Source organism: Chionomys nivalis, chromosome 22 (genome assembly GCF_950005125.1).
Source record: "Chionomys nivalis chromosome 22, mChiNiv1.1, whole genome shotgun sequence".
Classification (NCBI taxonomy): Eukaryota; Metazoa; Chordata; class Mammalia; order Rodentia; family Cricetidae; genus Chionomys; species Chionomys nivalis.
In genome coordinates this window covers 1,316,746-1,332,691 of record NC_080107.1, presented here as the reverse complement: position 1 = coordinate 1,332,691, position 15,946 = coordinate 1,316,746, and the positions used below count along the sequence as shown (strand labels likewise).

General features: G+C 42.5%; 1 protein-coding gene across 4 annotated transcripts in view; it reads right to left on the bottom strand.

Moving 5' to 3' along the window:
• Tfpi (tissue factor pathway inhibitor) overlaps nt 1-15,379 on the bottom strand; it is a 43,672-nt gene extending 28,293 nt beyond the window's left edge. The window contains exons 1-2 of one of the 4 annotated variants that reach the window (XM_057755719.1): nt 15,284-15,379; nt 12,204-12,349 (exon numbers count right to left, since the gene is read on the bottom strand). The gene's annotated coding sequence lies outside the window, so the exon portion shown is untranslated. The remainder of the gene's footprint in view (nt 1-12,203; nt 12,350-15,283) is intronic. The other 3 variants (XM_057755721.1, XM_057755718.1, XM_057755720.1) reach the window with 3 other exon arrangements.
• Nucleotides 15,380-15,946: the final 567 nt, after the last annotated feature.

Sequence of the window (15,946 nt, the reverse complement as noted above, 5' to 3'; positions counted from 1 at the left end):
AGACCGCATGTCGTTATGACATTCTGATACGCATGTGTGATTACAGAGAGCATTTCTGCTAAACTTCTAGGTTTTCGTTTACTTTTCAAACACTTTCAGAGGCTTCTTTTTTTGGTTTTTCAAGATGGGGTTTCTCTATATAACAGCCAGGCTGGCCTGGAACTCTCTGCCTCCAGAGTGCCAGGACCAAATAAAGGCGTGCGCCACCACCACCAGGGTCCTTTCAGAGACGCTTAAATTCCATCTGATTCCATGAAAAGTCAAGGCAGCTGTATTTTGAATGTAACATGAAGCAGGTCTTTTGTCTAGGAGGTTCAGAGTACAGGCTTGTGTTGGATGCCTGCTAAACACTCAAGAATAGATACTCTCAATCTACCACGTTGTCTTATTTCAAAGCTGTAGCTTAAAATATTCCTTATATCTAGTCATTTAGTCTTGGTTTGGTTGCAAGTAGCCAAAGCTAGGAGCTTAGACGAATTAGGTCAAAATGTCATTAGCCACATTCCAGAAAATGTAGAACTACCTAAGCCTAAAAGGGCCAATTTATGTTCATCTCAGAGACAACTCGATCCAGAGAACTGAGCACCATCAGGAGTCTCTAATTGCTTTATTCTCTGTCTCAGTCCAGCTCCCCTCAGTCCCTGCCTCATCCGCAGCATGGAATGTGGTCCTCACCATTCCTGGATGCTGAGCCATAACGTTTCTTTACACACCAGGTCCAAACAGCTAGTAAATAACCCTGACAATTCCAGTTTGTGAAAGTGAAACCTTTCAGAGTAGGACCTTTAAGGTGGAGCATTCGGGAAACCCAAATGGATTAAAAATTTCCCAAACTTGATTCAAAAGATTTGAAAGCTAGAAGCGATCTGGAGTGAGCAAGGCAATATACAGCATGGCTGATCTATTTTATGTGTACATACGCATCTATATGTCTGTAGTGCACATGTGTATCTATATGTCTGTAGTGCACATATGCATCCATGTCTGTAGTGCACATATGCATCTATATGTCTGTAGTGCACATGTGAATCTATATGTCTGTAGTGCACACATGTATCTATGTCTGTAGTGCACATATGCATCTATATGTCTGTAGTGCACACATGCATCTATGTCTGTAGTGCACATATGCATCTATATGTCTGTAGTGCACACATGCATCTATATGTCTTAGTGCACATATGCATCTATATGTCTGTAGTGCACACATGCATCTATATGTCTGTAGTGCGCATATGCATCCATGTCTGTAGTGCACATATGTATCTATGTCTGTAGTGCACACATGCATCTATGTCTGTAGTGCACACATGTATCTAAATGTCTGTAGTGCACACATGCATCTATATGCCTGTAGTGCACATACACATCTATATGTCTGTAGTGCACATATGAATCTATATGTCTGTAGTGCACACATGCATCTATATGTCTGTAGTGCACACATGCATCCATGTCTGTAGTGGCAAGGAAGAGACAGGGTGGCAGAAGAGGTGTTGGATCTCCTGGAGCTGAGTTACAGGAAGGTGTCAGCAGCCTGATATGGGTGCTGGGACCAAACTCTGATCCTCTGAAAGAACATCAATGGCTCTTAACAGCTGAGTCATCTCTACAGCCCAAAACATGGTTTCAACTCTATACAAAGTACTACCGGCGACTAAGGAATGCTGAAAGCCAGAGAGACAGTCTTCTCAAAGGACAAGCGCACCAACTGGTTATCCACTACCAAATGGTCAGCCCTGAAAACGTATGTACAAGTAACATTATGCAAACTGAGTAGGTTGGATTGAGGGTTATATATGTATATACATGAGGAGGGAGACCAGCAGGTATCTTACTTATTATGCAGGGGTGTATATTTAATCTAGTAAAAATATATAGAAATTTAAGACCTAAATTGGTAAAAATATACCCATCTTTCCCAGAAGGAAAGATTTACTATTAATATTTACTGTTAATATTGTCATCACAATATTACTCGATGTAATCTATATATCTCCTGTAACTTCTGGGCACTCCTCATCAGGATTTTCTTTTGTCAACATTGACAGGGAAATCCTAAAATCCATGTGGAGACTCTGGCTGTTACCATAGCTAAAGCTATCACATGAAAGAGCAAGGCTGGAGGACTCACACTTTGTGGTATAGGTGGGTGCCTTTGCCATTTGAGCAGATAAAGAGTGTGACGCATGCATAATGGAGCCGCAAGAGTGTGTCCACAAAGAAGGACGAAATCAAGTTAGTCCCAAAAAAGTGGGTACAAACGAAAACCGTCATGTTAAGACCACAGAGCCAAATGAATGAAGAGACAATAACAACGCAGTCTGAAAGCAGAAGGATTAACAAAGGTGAATTTGGATAGTGAATTGTGACACGTGTATATGAAAATGACACAGAAAATTCCACTCATTTGTGTACTTAGTGTGAATCCATCATATGCAAAAACTGAAAACAACTCAAAGCTACAGTAATCAATATATTTTGGCAGCCATATGGATTCACGGAGAACTGAGAATCATTAAACAGATCAATGTCTACAATCAACTGACAATGTCAAGGATTTTAAGAGCATTCAGTAGGGAAATATTTATCTTTTCACCTGAAGATGCTGGCATGTATGGATAGCCGTGTTTCAAAACAATGAGATTAGACCCTTCCCTTGCATCATAAACAAAATTACACCAAAAATAGGCCAATGACCTAAGTGGAAGAACTGAACCTTGTTATGCTTGGCAATATGATGAAAACTTTGGGATCTTAGATTGGGCAAAAATTTCTTAGAAATGACATCAAAATCAAAAAGAACAAATGAGAAGAAAGTAAATTCATTCAGTTAACACAGGAAGCATCTCCTACAAAATAGTCAGGGAAGGAAAATGCAAAGCCTACAGAGTAATAGAAAATACTTGCAAAGCATTTATTAGACACAGGACTTACAACTAGCCAATGGAATTTTCACATGCCCTTTGCCCATTCATGATGGGGTTTTGGCTGGCTTACAAGACATAGTATTTTTTGCCTGGTACTGTTAGCTGAGCCCAAAACTCCAGCAAGGTCATAGGCCTTGGAGGTGAAGCTAATACTGGCTAAATGGATATAATATTAAACCAACTCCTAATGGTTTCTCGCTGTATGCAGGGATCTGAGCATCTCTCAGTCCTCATTAGAGAAGCTTCTTTTTTCAGAAGATGATGATTGATACAGGCACCCATAACTGGTATGGAGAATAAGAATAGCTCTAAATGAGATAGCTGTATTGTGACCCATAAGACTAAGGAAGTGGGAGGGGAGATTTGAAGAATGCTAGCTTTCTAATATGTTATTCATGGGAAGGCATGCTACAACCAGTAGACATTCATGGGTCTAGTCCAGCCTTTCTGCAGTGCACACATTATTTTGTAATGTGTAAATAAATTATCCAAGAAACTCATGTATTAATTTTGCACATGAGCCAGGCACAGTAGCACATGTCTTTAACCCCAGCACCCAGGAGGCAGAGGCAGGCAAAAGCAGGGGGATCTATGTGAGTTTGAGACCAGCCTGATCTACAAAGTGAGTTCCAGGACATCCAGGACTATTACACAGAAAAACCCTGTCTCAAAAAAAAAAAAAATTGCACATGTATTACAGTTTGCTGCTAATAACTTTGAGCTTCCTGGTGCAGATTTTCTTTACTTTTCTCCTTTTGTTGATCTTTTAAGAAGTTTTATGGGGTAGACAGACATGGTGGCGCACGCCTTTAATCCTAGCACTCAAGAGGTAGAGGCAGGCAGATCTCTATAGCCAGCCTAGTCTACATAGTGAGTTCCAGGACAGCCAGATTACACAGTAAGAGCCTGTTCAAACAAACAAACAAAAAAAGGTTTATGATGAATATATAATCTAGTGAACACTTTCCTATGTCTAAAGGAACAGAAATTTTACTCCGGCTGATTCTTCATTTATGGTCCACCAATGAAGGAATGAGGGATAAACTTGACAGCTAGGAAGGCAGAAACATCCTGAAGAAACGCCGTCCGCCTTCATGTAAGGTTCTCTTAGCAGCACAGCTAATGCTGTTTCCTCTCTGTGTTCCTTACATCATCTGCACAACTCGGCTGAGCCCAGGGTCATGCCCGCTAAACCACAGCAGGCTACTCTCTCAAGCCATGTGCCTTTTTATTTTCAGTATCTCGATTTGGGTGAGTTAGCAGCACCCTAAGGCCACGGAAAATAAAGACAGGAAAAAACAGTCTAAAACTACACCATGTGGAGAGAAACAAGTTATAAAGCCATTCTCATAACTGGTTCGTTTTTTTTTTTCTATATTTTCAGGATTTGGGGGTTTTGGTTTTGTCTTCTGTTGTTGCTGCTGCTGTGGTTGGAGACAGGATAGCTTGGCCAGTCTTTTCCGTGTTTTGAATTTAACTGTATGTAAGCAGTATTCTCAAGCGGAAATTCTAACACATCTATAATAACTAGGTGCTGAAAATAAATTGTTGTTTAAAGCATTTTTTATGAGACTATCAAGTCACATTCTCTAGTGGAGGAGGAATGGCTCGGTCTCAGGAAGAAGTCTGTGAACCAGATTTGCCATCTCAGGAAGAGTATTTTCTGAAAACATACATTGTGGGAATGCAAATGTTTGGGTGAATCTCCAGGGGAAAGCATGGCTGAGAAGCCACGCGGTTACAGCATACCACAGACTGGTGCGTCCACACAGCCCTCGCTTATCTCCTTGCTAACTTCCCTGGGATCCACATTTCTCGTGCACAGGGGCATACCTGTAAGCAAGATGTGAGCACTGGGCTCCTTTATGACTAAAATTTAAATGAAGCTAGAACAGGACTCTGGATATAAGATATGGGTAAACGTTAATTTCAAAAATGGTATTAGAAGCACAAAGACATGTAACTATAAAAGATTGTACATTTTTGTAATGATTTAATGTTTTCAGAGAGATTTCCTACCTGCCAGGTTTTTGTATCTTGACGATAACGCTGTGGAACCACCTGGGCAGGCTTACTGAAATTATGTTTGCTAAGCACCATTTCCTTTCTAATATCTAACGCCTAGATGACTAGGAAGTGACAGAAGCAGAGGGTGTCCTGGACCACATTTGCCGCCCCATTTGCCTGCAACATTCTTAAAAGAACTAACATGGGGCTGGAGAGAAGGCTCAGAGGTTAAGAGCACTGCTGCTCCTCCGGAGGTCCTGAGTTCAATTCCCAGTAACAACATGGTGGCTCACAACCATCTGTAATGAGATCTGGTGCCCTCTTCTGGCCTGCAGGCAGACATGGAAGCTGAACACTGTGTACATAATAAATAAATAAATCTTTTTTTTTAAATAAATAAATCTTAAAAAAAAAAAAGAACTAACATGTATGGAATAGGCATCAAATTTTAACAGAAAATTAGAAAACTAACAAACGCATTATTTACGTCTCTATTTACTTCTATTGAAGCATTATCTTAACTGCCTCTTGTGAAAGAGACTTAGGCAGTCTCTGCTACAACAGGATAAAACCAGCTTTTACGCTATGCTAATCCTATAAGTAAAATTTATTAAATTACATAAATTATATGGCGGTTATTGTTATCATTTGTAATACTGAATATTGCTCAAATGTTTTATTCTTCTCATTTATACTCTATTTTATTAGCAATTATATTTGTTAATGAAAAGTATTTCCCATCACTCTATCCACATATAAAAGAAGTTCAAGTTTCAGCCCAGTTCTAAACTAACCATATTAATAAAAAAAAAGAAAGAAATCTGAAATCTGCATCTTCCACACAGAAATGTTGTAGAAGTTTGCCCAATGATAAAACCTGAATAAACAGATGAGACTAAGCCAGATAAAAAGAATGTCTTTGAAAGTGTGCCACGTATCCTATTTCCCTTGTTCCCTAAACTTCGGGGGGAACAGAAACCGTAAATTCACACATTAAAGAATCAGCTAAAGAGAAGAAAAATGGAAAGAGCAAATCCTAACATGTCTGAGCCTCTTTTAAGCCCCTCCCCGTTACCAGCTTTTGCTTTGTCTGGTTGTGCTGAGCTCGTTCTGATGGAAGCTGGAGATGCGGTAGCCACCGCTTGTCAATTAAATCAGAACAGTGGTGAGGCAAAGAGCAGCTCCTGCTATGAGCATTTAGCATCCCCTTGACTCTCATTTGTATCCTGCACTCTTGGTAAGGAAAAAGAAAATCATCTCATCATTGTTTTATAAAGGAAACAAATCCTGGTTCAAAATAAGGGAATGGATTGTCAAATTTTTTTCTTGAATCTAACAGTGTAGGAGATTTTAAATATTCTTGTAGGTATGTTTGCAAATTATTGGATTTGTTTTAGTGAAAGTGTGAAATAAAAATCTAAGAAGTAAAGTCAATTAATTTGCGGGCTGGTAGTCCCAACGAGGAGGTACAACTGCAGGTAGGCAACTTGGATGGTTTAGTCTGGGAAGAACGGGAACTGGACCAGTTGAGGGTGGCTTTCCTTTGCTGTCGTTCCGACCAGATGACATAGCTTGAAACTCATCTTCACAGGTAACAACAAAGGGGTTCTATGGCTGAAGCCACAGATGCTGTCCAGTACTCTAGGCTGTCATAACAGTCCCACACAGAGAGCAGCTTACACAGCAGGGACGTTTCCCACTGTAGACTGCTGTGTCCTGGACTAATGCCTGTCAGTCTGGTTCATGAAGAGGGCTCTCTCTGGTTTGCAAAGGGCTGCTCTCTTACGTCTTCATTTGGAGTCTTCTCTGTGTGTGCACCTTCATCTTACCACACGGCCATCAATCCCAGCGGATGAGAAACACAACCTGCCTTCTATTGAACTATAATTATCTCCTAAAACACATCTCCTCAAATATCCTCACACTTGAGGCCAGGCTCCAGCATGCAACTCTGGGGAGAGCAAAGGTCAGTCTATAGCAGGGATCTGTGTCAGAAGCAAGGGCCCCTGACCTACGGTGGCCTGGAGCCACGGATGCATCACCAGACACAAAGTCTATTTTTCTCAAACAAGTTCTTTTTCCACAGCTACAAATCTCCAAGTTCTGATTATTCCTGCACTATGAAACCAAAGTTTATTACATGACTACTAAGATGTAGAAATCACAGGTATAAATGGTATAATCCCTCTCTAGTTTGCCCATATTATCATCCCATTTCATCTCCCTGTTCCTTCTCTTTCTTTTTAGTAGATACCTATATATTTCCTAAAGAGATATTTGCAACTAAAATAAAAAAGAGCCGGGCGGTGGTGGCGCACGCCTTTAATCCCAGCACTCGGGAGGCAGAGGCAGGCAGATCTCTGTGAGTTTGAGACGAGCCTGGTCTACAAAAGCTAGTTCCAGGACAGGCTCCAAAACCACAGAGAAACCCTGTCTCGAAAAACCAAAATAAAATAAAAAAGAACTTTTGATCAATTTCCCCTGCCAGGGTCTTATGACCTCAGCATTCCTGGAATCCAGTTCCGACTTAATCTCAAGAGCACAGTAGAGATAGAGCTTCATGGCCAAATTCCTCTTCAAACGTTGCCTTCTGAGAGTAGTTTGAACACAGAAGACAAATGGCTCCACGTGTATATCTATATGTTTTTCATGCATGTGTGTATATGTGTGTGTGTTCATATGTGTGAGTTCCCACGTGGGGGGTTACAAGGCCATGTGTGAAGAAGCCTGAGGTTAACGTTGGATGTTTCCTCAACCACTCTCCACCTTTGAGGTCCAGGAAGGGTCTTCACTGCACCCAGAACTCACCAACTTGCTGATTCCCTGATCTGCCTCCTACAATATTTTATTACAGGCAGAACTCCATGACCACCTAGCTTTTAGAAGAGTATAGGAGATTCGAACTTCTTTTTACTTATGTAGCAAGTGCTCTACCTGCTGAACTAGCTCTTCTGTCCTTCCGCAGGCTGCTGAAGGAGAAAAGTCACCAGCAGCCTCACCCAGCTGCTTTGTGAGACGCAACAGTGACCAGCTGGGCAATGTGTGCCTATTTGTGCAACAGAGGCACGAGTTACGGGGGTGACCAACAGCTTTCTAATTGGATCTTTTAAGGCTCACTCCACAAGAAGAAACTCAGGCCTGGTACTATAATTCTTTCCCAGAACACATGGCTGAGGAGGTCATAGGCTCTGGGGAGAACCCACTACTATTGTTTTGCTAAGTATCAAACCACGTTTTAATACCTATTCTTACAAACATAGATTATTCATGCAGCTTTCACCCCCAAACCCAACAGAGCAGCTTCTTTGTGCTGCTATTAGAAGAGCCCCAACTGGTAAAGTACAGAAAATAATTGACTATGGAGTATTCATTTTTAGATGAGATGTCTATATCATAACGTTCCCCCATGTTCAGACAGAACTAAAGAAGGTGGGGTAGAAAGATAGTAAAACCAGAGGAAGAGTGCTGGAAAATACTGTCTTCTGGACTTGACTCTCAAAACTGCGAGTCACTGTGACTGCGCGCACAAGACCTATACAAGATCAAACAAGTGGACATTCTGGCCTGGGTAAGAACAGGACTCAGGAGGTCCCACTTGAAAGGTTTTGATAATTGACAGTTGCTGGAGATGGGAAAATCTCTTTTGTTGAGAATGGCTCATGGTAGCGTGATGGTGACCTCTATGTTTAGAGGATAAATTTCCTGTGCTCAGCTTGTAAGCAAAAATCGTTTTTAGCTTGTATAAGCCATAAGGAAGTTGCTTTCACCATCAGCTGGCCCAAGATGGATCGCTTCCTGTTGTAGTTGGGCTATTCTTTAAAAATTGATGATTATTGCAAAATATCTCACTGCCTCAGCTGTTCCTACAAGGTGATGGGTCACATGATGAGACAGGCTAACTGCTACGTTCTAGTTTTGTTTGAAACCCTTGTTTATTCGAATGACTGAGGTACCTGTTTGACTTGCCTGCACCAGGCAGGATATGAGTTAATTTAGCTCCCCAAAATTATAACTTTGTGGGTTTTGCCTTTATAAACCTTACAATCCTTGGGGCCTTACCTAGAGAACTCTCTTTGGTTTGGTCTTAACCAGTATCATTTTACAAAAAAAAAAAAAAAAACCTTGAGTCAGACTGTGATAGACCCACAGTAGGGAACACACTGGCAACCCTAACTAGACTCAATGATTTATGGAAAGGTTTGTAGAAGAGAGGGGGAATTGATTTGATAAAAGAGAGAGACAGAGAGAAAAGAAAAGGAAAGGAAAGGAAAGGAAAGGAAAGGAAAGGAAAGGAAAGGAAAGGAAAAAAACACTATATAATTGTGTGAAACTACAAAAAATTGTGCTACCATTTTATCTCTAGAAAAGAAAGAGGAGGGGCTGGAGAGATGGCTCAGAGGTTAAGAGCACTGCTTGCTTTTCCAATGGTCCTGAGTTCAATTCCCAGCAACCACATGGTGGCTCACAACCATCTGTAATGGGGTCTCGTGCCCTCTTCTGGCCTGCAGGCATACACACAGACAGAATATTGTAAACTTAATAAATAAATATTTAAGAAAGAAAGAAAGAAAGAAAGAAAGAAAGAAAGAAAGAAAGAAAGAAAGAAAGAAAGAGGAAGGGTGGGGGAGATGAGAGTTGACTTTTCAAACTGGCAAGTAAGTAGTCCTGAAGTTTTAAAACTATGAAGGTCTGGTGTTTTCTCTTCTCAAGATGAGGCTTTAACAACTCCTCTTTAAATGGTTTCTGGGCTGTTGTGAACCCAACCAATCAATTCATGGTAATGTTCGCCTTTAAATTTCAGTCATCCTTCCCATTAGCCACTTGAATTAGACTCACAGCTGAATTTTATCAACTGAATAGCGACTCAAGACAAAAGAGGCAGGCCTTCGGGAAGTGTTGGGTAGGAGAAAACACATAGATGGTTTACGACGTAATCACTAAGTCATACGTTATCCTACACATGAAGGTTTGTTGTTCAGAAATACCTACAACTCTTCAAAAATACCAAAATTATACAAAAAACTAAATGTTACAAAAACGTCTAAATATACATTCATGTAATTAAGCCATATTGATTTTCAAGATTGTAACCATTACTAAATACAGTGACCTCTTTTACTCACTAAATGCTACATCCTATGAAGATCACCCAACAGAGGCTAGCTTATGTCTACTGAAAGAACAAATTCTTACTCTGTGCTCATCATGGTGATCTGCGATGGATTTAGATGTCAGCCCACGATACTCTCTGTCTAGGGCGGGGCTCCTCAACCTACCTGACGCTGTCACCCTTTAATACAGCTCCTCCTGCTTTGGTGACCCCCAACCAGAAAACTATTTCATTGCTACTTCATAACTGTAATTTTGTTTCTGTTATAAATCGTAATGTAAAAATCTGATCTGCGACCCCCAAGGGGTCTTGACCCACACAGGCTGAGAACCCCTGTTTGGGGGTGGGATCTATGAGTATGTGTTTTATCTTATAGGGTTGAAGATTTGCTGCTTTTTAAAATTACCCTTCCTCTAAGTGCCCTGTCCGGGAAGGTCCAGCCAAAGCCACCTTTGCCTGGTTCCACAGATGACGCACATGTGACTCCACAGCTGTCCTAAGATATGAAGATGGCTCCCCCTATACTGGTTCGCTGTAAATGGTGGGAATGCTCGGGAAGGAGCCTGAATTCACACTGAGGTGGCCGCTCTTGAAATACCCACCTCTGTGCTTGAGGCGCTAAGTAAGGGCTAATCGCTAGCCTCATGGACTTAAGCTTATGTCTAGTGCGGTTGTTTTCCTTTGGGGAACACAATATAACCTGGCAACTGCTGCTTGTGTGTCATGAACGAGCTATTGCAGTCGGAAGATATTAAGGTGAGGCGACAATTAATACCATATAGTTCACAAAGCCCAGAGAGCATCCTATTTTCTTTTGCGGTGTTCGAGCCAGGGATATGGCACAGAAGATAAGGGCACTTGTTGCACAGACACTGCAATCTAGTCATATCTCTGCACTTATGCAAAGCGGGGAAGAGAGACTAACGCCATAAGTCGATCATATTTTTAAAGATCCCCCAGACCAAAACTTAAATACGGGGAGTAATGAAACAAACCATTTTGGACCTGAAAAGTGAATATTAGAACATGGAGTGTTTTAACACAAACAGAAATGAAAACTCACAAATACACACACACAACCCTCCCAAGGTAGTTCCTGGCTCTGAGTAATCAATTTACTGAAAGATTGACCAATCCAATAGGGCAACTCCTTTTGGATTTGACTCTAGTTACAGGGAGCTGTAATTTTCCCAGAAATTGTTCAATATAAAACTTCCTGATGATGTAATAGATCCATTTCACTGACATTTAAAGTAGTTGACACAAATGGTTTCATAAAACAAAAATCTCTCTTGAAATAAAGATGCTAAAATCTTTAGACTGTATGACTCTAACTTCTTATTCATAATATAAAAAGCAAAAATGACCCGGTCGGTGGTGATGCACACCTTTAATCCCGGCACTCAACAGGCAGAGGCAGGCGGATCTCTGAGTTTGTGGCCAGCCTAGTCTACAGAGTTGAGTTCCAGGACATTCAGGGCTATACAGAGAAACCCTGTTTCAACCCCTGCCCCAAAATAAGGAAAACTAGAAATAATCTCATGGGAAAGGAATAACAATTAGCAGGCAGAAAAAGAATATTCTAATGTTATGACAAAATAACATGGACAAACGAAGATCATTAAGATTAAATACTTCAATGAAGGTAAGGTTATTCAATACGTGCTGCTAGAGATGAAAGAACTCATAAGTTATCTGAAATAGTCGGCATATTTTATAAGTAAATGAAAACTTAGAAACCAATGGCACGGGGCAGCTATCTGAGCGACAGCATCACTTCACAACAGTTGGCTGGGCTCACTATATATTAGGCTGTTATTACCTGGCAGCAATCTTCCGATCTGTTTCTCGAGGGCTAGAATTAGGTGTACCCCTGCGTCTGGCCTATCTTCTCTCTCTGCGGTTGCGCTGAGAACACGGGCTGGTAAGTAACCAGTGAGGCTGGGCCGGTAAATCGGCTGTTCTGAGAACGTGCTTGCTAGAGGCCAGGAATGCCAATGCAGAGGACCGGTTCCTGTTTCCGTAGTCTCTAAAACCAGCGAGCGTTGCCTAGGGGCGTTAGAGACCGCGACACGGAGACTGCGAAAGGCACCTGAACACTTTGTGCGTGGGCCAGCCAGACTGACCAGCACGCATCCCCCTCCTGGATTCCTTACCTTGGTGAGTCGATGGTCCTCAAAAGAGATCCAGGAATGAGGTTTCAAAATTATACCGTCTTCAGAAGAAATTCGGAGGCCAGTCACCAAAATGACACAATCTAGAAATAATACGGCTTAGGAGGTCTTGATTGGGTTCAGTTTTCCTGCCAGTTAAAGAAATAAAAGGCAGAAAAAAAATCTGAAATGCAACAGATTTTTTTTTTTTGACAGACTCCGCCGTTGAAGGAAGGCGTCTGTGAGGGTGAGGAAACACGCACGCAGCAGCCACGCCGAGAATAAGACCCTCTGCTAAGCAGAGAGAGTACTCCGGCAGCCGGAAACCCGGTCTCCTCTGAAGGCCTGGGGTTTTAAAGGCTCAGAAGAGCCTTCCTCCCCCACTTCAGGGCTGCTCAGTTTGAAGCAGATAGGATGGCTGATGGGTCTGAAAAGATGTGTGACCTGTCCTCCTCAGGCCTTGAACTTGTTGGGCCAGTTCCTCAGGGGGGATTCGCAGCTTGAGGCTTGAGGCTCAAGCTAGGAGGCTGAGAAAGAAACTGGCCACCTTTCTTATCTGGCGGCCTACCGGGAAGTTAATTCCTGATTGCTCACCCTGACAGACAAAAGTACCAGTTCTGGTAAAAAAAAAAAAAAAAAAAAAAAAAAGCGGAGAAAGGCAGCAACACCCTACACCTAGAGCTTGCTGCTGCGAGTGTAGCAAAGACTTGTCCCCATGCCTCCCCTGCCGCCAAGGCCCTGCGGAAACTATGGCAGCTGTTGGGTTGACTGCCCTCTCTGCCTCACCAAGGTAATTTTTCTAAGTCCCTCCTCCACGGGAAAATCTCTTTGACCTTCTGGGTCTGGTGGCTGAAGGCTGCTGTGACATTTCCCTGGGTGGCAACTGAAGACTTAACACTACCCTGTGTAGCTGCCAAGCACTGGCAACCAGCAAAGCCAGTGACGTTACCATACTGTCCTGGTGGCAGGTAACTCTCTCTCTCTCATCCCTAAACTGATGTAGAGGCCAATTGGTTTATACTTCCTGTTGAAATTTATCCTCCTCAGATCTCGGTGTGTTGATGGATGCCCAAACCCTAGCTTTATCAGTTGGGGAGCAGCAAGCTGACCCGAGCCAGCTCCTCCCTCAAGACCATTTCCTACTTAAAATTAGGCCTTGCCTTTTCTAGAGTTCGGTTCTCCGGCTGAGAAGGGGAGCTCACGCAGAGCTTTACCCCGCTGACAGGTTTCGTGCTGAGAAAGATAAACTCACAAAACAGACTTCAGTGGAAAAAAGGCAAACTCAAGCTATCCTGTTGCTCTTACTAAAAATTTGATTGTTACCGTCCCTTATTTGAAAAGAACTGGCTTTTGGGTGACTTTTCTCAGTAAGCAAGTACCTGTGTCTCATGGTAAATGATTAGATCTTTCCAGATAAAAAGAAAAGGTGTTAGGTCTACAGAGGGAGTCCCAGGACAGCCAGGGCTACACAGAGAAACCCTGTCTCAAAAAAAAAAAAAAAAGAAAGGAATGAAGAAAGATAAAAAGGAAAGAAGAAAAGAAGAAAATATTTAAAGCTTATGCACGTTGTGAAGGTCTGAGGAAGGAATTGAAGGCGTGTGAGATGAATCTTAAAGACGACACATGGTGTTAAGATGTCACAGATCACTCAGTGGAGTCCTGATACATTAACCCAGCCTTGGTAAAACACTGGCTACCAAACCTTTTTTTTAACCATCATAGTCACAGGCTCAAAATTTTAAATTTCCTGTGGTTGTTTCCTAAATATAGACTTAAAAGTGCTTCTCATTCCCTGCCAAGAAATATGCAAGAAATATCTGTCTTATTACAGATAAATAAATGTTCATGCTTTTATTATGCCGGTCACTTTTCAAGTTTGCTTTGCTGTGGTCCAGAGATGTGCATCTACTCCCACCACTCCGTCTGTTAACTGCTTTCCCTACAGTGAGTACTTCAGCGTAGATTACAGAGAGTGGTCCTGCTAATACCTAAAGCTCTTATCTCTTTTTGTAAACTTAAAACAATTCGCATAACCATCAGAGGGTCATCTGTGATAGGTCACCGTACTCTGGGATCCCTTGCCATTCATTGTTAAACCAATGTGATTGCTCCCTGTGTCTCTCTCTTCAGGTTCCCTCAGCTAAACCAGATCCTGCCACCACCCCCACCCCGACCCCATCCTGGCCTGTGACTCAAATTCCGGCCTTCCTGAACTGCCACGGCAACCCTCCCCAGCTAAGAAGCAGCTTCAGAAGAGAGACACTACATCACTCCTTATCATCAACAAAAGGCTGGACCATGAGTTCTCACAGCTGTCCAAATAGACAGAAATGAGCTCAAGCTGGACCAGAGGAGGCTTTCTGGAGACTAGATAAAAGACAGCATTCCTCAGGAACTTTGGAAACCATTTCCCGTCTTCCAAAGTTGTCTTTTCTCTTACCTCTGGCGGAAGAGACATATGGCTCCATTGAGCCATACGTGGCTGCATATCAAAGCCATACCAGCCTCCGGGCTTTCTCAATCTCTACTCATAAGTACTTGTTATACATTTCAAAGGCCCCACACCAGTCTCCTGGCCTCGCTTCCCAGCTACCCACCCTCCTTACAGCGTCAGGACTGACTATTCTCTTTCTGGTTATCGCTGACTAGCTCTTATTCCTATACCCCCACTATGTTCTCATTCTCTCTCTCTCTCTCTCTCTCTCTCTCTCTCTCTCTCTCTCTCTCTCTCTCTCTCTCTCTCTCCCTGTTCTTCTCTCCTCCTCTCCCAATTCCCTGGCCCTGGCCACGTCCAGTCTGCTGGCCATGGTCTGTCTACATCTTTTTCTGTGCTCTGAACTCCTCCAGATGTCTCTGGCTGTTCTCACTCTCATTGTCTACGACAAAAAGCTTAACCGTATTATGGAGCCATCACACCAGCAGTTTCCCTACTGCATCTCCTCGTTTACAAGAATTAAAGCCATGAATCTTTGAAAGCAGGCTCAGAACTCAATGATCAAAGCGCATGCAAGCTGTCAGATGGTGTTAGATTGTGTAAGGCAGCTGTAGAGAGACAGGCGGAGGAGAGAGAGGCTCAGTCTGACCTTAGGTGGGACCATGTTTATTCACCACGAGGAAGCTCTTTATCACTTACGTGTGCAGATGACCAAAATGACCAGAAAAAGATGGGATGCGGGCCCCTTACAGGGGCGGAAATGACTTCCGTAGTCCACAAGGGAAGCTGGGAAGTGTAGTCTTTGATCAGGAAACTATCATTCCTAACTCTGAGAGTATATTTAAAAATGTAGGGCAGGGGTGTCATAACGGTTTTTTGCTGTTGGAGTGTGTGGTTCCAGGCCCATTGAAAAGGGGGGTCTTCTGGTCACACGGCAAGGGGAGAGGTTTAATTTGACCATGAAATTGTCATCCTGCATTACTGAAGAGACTTGAAGAAGTATTGTTAATTATTATTAGAAGGTTGTAAACAAATTATTTGTTTACAGAGTAGAACCGAGGGGTTTTCTGGGAACGTTGAGGAAGGAGGAGCAGAGGGAGGAGAAAGAGAGTGGGCCAGTGAGAGAAGTGGACAGACAGTTGACTCAGGGTGACAGGGACTGGTCCTATTGCTGTTGCACCCAAATGAGCCAGCAGAACTAGCAGGGAGCTACAGAGCATCCAAGGAGGAGAAGAGGAGAAAATAGAAGACTGATGTAAAGATTTGTATCTGACATGGGAAGGAAGGGATAGCCAGAGTTTCTCCACAGCAT